Here is a 5,639-nt window from a genome sequence, read left to right on the forward strand (position 1 = left end):
AAAGCAGCAAGATCAGCTTTTAAAAAAGAAAAATAGTTGATTAATTTTTCAATGTTTCCATGTTTTGAAATAGTTTTACATAGTGAAATATCTTTCTTTAAAAGTAATCTGAACATTTACACATTTATGTCATTTTTTGTTTTTATAATATTTTTAATTTTTCTGAATTATTAATTTATAACTTGATCACTTCTAAAAAGTCTGGATTGTATATTTTCTCATAAAAATGTTTTTCTTTTGTCTTATTTAATTCAAAATTTGTACAAACAATAAACCTTCTAAATTTTAAGTTCTGTCTACTTGTTTTTTAATAATTTCATTGAATGGTAATTTTTCTCTGCTTCTCTTTCTCAATAATATTTGTCAAAAATTTGTCTGTGCTATATTTTCCCAGATCTTTTTTAAACATTTCCCACCAGGGTAGAATATTTGTTACAACTGATGAGCCTACACTGACACATCATAATCACCCAAAGTTCATAGTTTACATTAGGGTTAATTCTTAACGTTGTATATTTTATGGGTTTGAAACAAGGTATGATGACACGTACCTGAAATTATAGTTATCATATGGAGTAGTTTCACTGTCCTAAAAAATCATCTGTGCTCTGCCTATTACCCCTCACTCTCCACTAAACTCTGACAACCACCAAGCTTTTTACTGTCTCCATAGTTTTGACTTTTCCAGAATGTCATATAGCTGGCATTACACAGTATGGAGCCTTCTCAGATTGGCTTATTTCATCTAGTAATAGACATTTAAGTTTCCCTCATGTCTTTTCATGGCTTGATAGTTCATATTTTTTAACATTTAATAATATTTCCTTGTCATTGGATGACAAGGATGTGCCTCAGTTTATCCATTCACCTATTGAAGGACATGTTGGTTGCTTCCAAGTTTTGATAATTTTGAGTAAAGCTGTTACAAACATCCACATTTTTGTGTGGACATATATTTTCAACTACTTTGGGTGAATAGCAAGGGGCAAGATTGCTAGATCATATGCTAGGAGTATGTTTAATTTCATAAGAAATTACCAAATTGTCCTGTAAAGTGGCTGTACCATTTTATATTTCTATTAGCAATAAGTAAGAGTTCCTGTTGCTACACATTCTTGTCAGTAGTTGGTATTTCCATTGTTCTGAATTTTGGACACTCTACACAAGTCTTTTCGAAAAAGTCTTTTATTGATTATTTCTATTTATATTTTCTTAACTATTTGAAAATATAATTCCTTTCGATTGATACTAATTAAAAATAGTTCATATTGCTAAAATTTATGGAAATTTACAATAAAGTTAATAAATAAGCAGATCTTTTTAAAAAATAAGATGCAGTGCTATTTCTCCAATAGCTGGTAAGTAACCATGGCAGATTTCCAGACATCCATTAGATTTTCCAAGAAATAAGTTACCATAGCAACTCTAAAAGCATACTATATGGTTTTAGACCATTACTACTCACTGATATTTTTTCAAATTTGAATACATGTATAAATATATCAACTCATAAATACATTGATTCATAATAAATTTGTTTGCAGCATTTGCAACATTGCTGCATTTTAAAATAAATATCATACAATGATCCAAATACTTTTGTTTATTTTTTTAATGGAACACTTCACGAATTTGCATGTCATCCTTGCACAGGGGCCATGCTAATCTTCTCTGTATCATTCCAATTTTAGTATATGTGCTGCTGAAGCGAGCACTGATCAAAAATACTTTTGATTATTTCAGCTGCAGGAACAAACATCTAGAAAGCTAGCTGTGCAATGGATCTTAAAGCCCTAATATTATATAACAACTCCACTGATCATACTATTTCCATGTCAGATATTGAAAGAAGCTCTGGAAGGCCAAGAAAGAGATCAAAAGGTAATCCTTAATAAGTATATGAGAACACTGGACCCAATTCCCACCTCTCAGTCATTAATGAAAAAGAAGAGTTGCAACAAGTACAGACTCAGGCAAAGAAGCAAACCCAATACCTTAATTCTAAGCATCCTTTTCCTTAATAAAGAGGAGTTGAAAGGTGGGTGGCTTAGAATCCTCATGTCTAGCCTTAGTGATTTCAAAATTATCCTGGACATCTCTCAGCTGAACAAAGGGCCTTCAGGGGGTTTAAAATTGCATACTTGAACCATTGAGACTGTCTCTCAGCCATTTTTCTTGTTGGCAACAGCCCCCAACCAGTCCACTCTCACATTGTCATCAGGGTTGTTAGCCTGAAAATTTCATCATGCCACTCCCACGTTTCAAAATCACTTATACTTGCCCACTGTCTAAATCATGATGTCTATACTGTTCTTATCATGGTGAGGAGTCCAGCTTCTAGTGAAAAACTTCGGGTAATTTTCCAGATCAAGTGTGGTGATTATAAACCCTTCACCTGGGAGGCTTAGGAAAAAGCTGCCTTCCTCAGAGCAGACGTGGTGAATAGTCAGAGCACTGCAGTCTCTGAAGGGAGCAGCAGGCAATGACTCTGGCCCCACCTGGGCAGTCATGCTCTTTGCATCTTTGCATGTCCAACCCCAGCAGGATACCTCCATTCCTAGGTCATTTCATCTGAGTCCCCCCGGGCTGAGGTCCCTCTCAGGTACCCCTGCCAAATGCTCCTTGGAGCGGTGGCCGGCTGGGTAGGGGAGGTTGGGGAGACCCTGACTCAATGCCCAGTACATTTCCATGTTTAGGCCTTCTCCCTCAACCTCTCCACTACTTTAAGGTCCGTAAAACTGCTAGAGCTTTTGTTTGGGACTCCCTCAATAGTAAGATGCCTCTCACATCTCTTCTGACCTGTGCTCCGTTTTATAGGGCAAAATGCAACAGAGGGTCCACGCTTTCTCTGATTTTATCCTTTTGCTTATACCATCATAAAAGAGTAAAGCCTAACTTCTTGCACATTTTTGGCTTCTTGCTTTAGTTGGCTACTCAGACACCTCATAGCTCAGCTTTCTCACTCCCAGTTTATCTGAACTCCTGTCATATGACACTCAAGCCCTGTTAGAGTTTGCAGAAATGTGTCTTCAGGGCCTCTTCTCACCATAGCTTTCTGAGCAACCCTGTACTTGCATCAATCTCAACACTCCTCCTTTTATTTACTCAGTGATTTCGAGCAATTCTTTGTCTAGAACGCTCCCTTTTTCCTTGACAATGAATAATAGAAAATAAAATCACTAAAGCAAACATAGACATGATTTCTCTCAAAAATCTTCTCATCTTACTTATGCAGGGTCATTCCTCTGTTCCCCAAACCTTTTAAGTTCTTTGTCACAGTTTTGTACATACAAAATTACATTGCAATTTATATGTCTACATTTTTTTTTCTTTTTGGTAACAATTGAGCTTGTGGAAATCCAGAACTGTATGTCATTTTCATCTACATCCCTCGCCTCTAACCCAGGGCTTAGCTCACAAAAGATGCTTAATAAAAAGCCTGGATCCCTAGAGAAGATTCTTAGATTTTAGCATAAAAGTGAATTAAAGGTTTTGTTTAATAATACATTAAATAGAAACATTATATAAAGGAGGAACACTTGATTTTGATCATTTAAAACATTTGTGTGAAACATATCTGAAATTGAATTTAGTTTTGCTCGAAATTGCTATGTAAAATTATAATTTTAACATTCTTATGAATGTATATAATTAAACAGCTACACAATGAAAAATTATTCCTCCATACCCTAAAGAATGTCTATAACATATATAACACCCAGTGGTAAACGAGTAAATGTTTGAGTTTTACACATTAATGTTATGAATATTGCTAAAATAAAGTATGCTATTCATAAGACTTGATCTTTCCATAAAACAATAACACTTTTATTATTTTGTGCATAGAAAAATTAAAATTGATACTTTTTTCTTAAAAATAAACTTTTAGTTTTATGTAAAGCCAAGAATTATGTTAATAGAAATGTAATCGGCCCTATTTTACATTTTATTTGTAAATAGGAGAAATATAGACAGGTTTGTTTGTTTTCTTTTGTTTTTCAGACGGAGTCTCACTCTGTCACCCAGACTGTAGTGCAGTGGCGCAATCTCCGCTCACTGCAAGCTCCGCCTCCCGGGTTCAGGCCATTCTCCTGCCTCAGCCTCCAGAGTAGCTGGGACTACAGGTGCCCACCACCACGCCCAGCTAATTTTTTGTATATTTAGTAGAGACAGTTTTCACCATGTTAGCCAGGATGGTCTTGATCTCCTGACCTCGTGATCTGCCTGCCTCAGCCTCCCAAAGTGCTGGGATTACAGGCATGAGACACTGCATCTGGCCAGATTTTTTTTTTTTAATTTCCCCACAAAGAATGATTGTCACACTCCCTTTATGTCAAACCTTATCCATTTGGTCCTTGGTTCCAAGACCCATAATTTTTTTTTCTTTCATTTTAATATTTCCATGAATTTTAAATCTTTACCCTTTGTTTCTGCTTACTTATTCTACTGTTTGGATTTTTCTTCTTCTTCTTCTTTTGTGCTCAATATACATTCAGTCACTTTCTGGAAAGCCACATGTGGTCATAGAAAGTGATATTTTTATGTAAACATGCTTGTTATTGTAATGGCTTTTTAAGGCAGCCTGATAACAACTTTCCTGTCACAATCTGAAATATCTTCTCTTTCACATTTGCCACCGCACATGACTCCAACATTTATTCCTTCACTTAGGGAGTTTTTACTCATCATTCAGTGTGAAGCAAGAATGTTGTTTAAAAAGCAAAAACAAAACACTGTTTCAAAAAGTTTCAAGTTTAGGAATTTAAATCAATGTCTGAAAATATTTGCTACAATCATAATAATCAGAATACAAAAAAGAAGGACTTCAGCACCCAAGTCACCCCAAGGCCTCACCAAATATTAATCACCTACCAGGTCCCAGACCCTGAAATTAGTGTTAAGGATCCAGTGGTGAACAGAACCAACAATGGTTCCACAGGTTGAGAGAAAAGACTCAGCTGGTGGGATGGCAGATAAAAGGGGGAAGAAACAAGATGGAGGGAAGGAAATGTTCAAAGTTGTGTAGCTGTGAGAAAGTATGGTATATATGGAAAACAGGAAGTTCTGGGTTTTGTGTGTGTGTTTCAGTTTGTTTTATGCTGGCTTCTTTTCTGGCAATGGGGGACTCAGAATAGGATGGAAACACTAGGTGCTGGGTGAAAAAAAATTACTAGAGTATCATTCACTAGACTGTCCTTAAAGAGGTTTCTATAGACTGAAGGGAATAATAATTTATTTTATTACAGGTAGAGTCTAAGATTTGAATTCCCTGTGCAAATTCAGTAAGCAAGGTTAAAGAGGGAAGGGATCAGCAGGCAATATTGGACAGTTAGGGTGTTAGGGAAGCACATTTCATAGTTCCTATGTGTTCCCCTGGTCCATATCAACTTCAGGAGCAGTATATTCAACAATTACAAGAAAGCGTTAAAAAATACTTTAAACAATAGAATTAAAAATCAGTCTGATTTTTTGCCTGAATGGGTAAAACTAGTATTTTCAAATTGATTTGAAATATTTTGTCCTAGAGTATGTCAGCTCAGTTCAGTGTTTTGCCCATCTGATGATTTATGGTTCATTCTTTTTTTCTCTCTCTCTCTTTCTTTTTTTTGAGACAAAGTCTCGCTCTTGTCCCTCAGGCT

At 35.7% G+C, this 5,639-nt stretch overlaps 1 non-coding gene across 1 annotated transcript; it reads right to left on the bottom strand.

The window, feature by feature from the left end:
• Positions 1 to 1,608: 1,608 nt before the first annotated feature.
• On the bottom strand, positions 1,609 to 1,715 carry LOC129471798 (U6 spliceosomal RNA). The gene has a single exon (XR_008653746.1). It is a non-coding gene; the product is annotated as a U6 spliceosomal RNA (small nuclear RNA).
• Positions 1,716 to 5,639: the final 3,924 nt, after the last annotated feature.

This window comes from Symphalangus syndactylus, chromosome 21, assembly GCF_028878055.3.
Source record: "Symphalangus syndactylus isolate Jambi chromosome 21, NHGRI_mSymSyn1-v2.1_pri, whole genome shotgun sequence".
NCBI lineage: Eukaryota > Metazoa > Chordata > Mammalia > Primates > Hylobatidae > Symphalangus > Symphalangus syndactylus.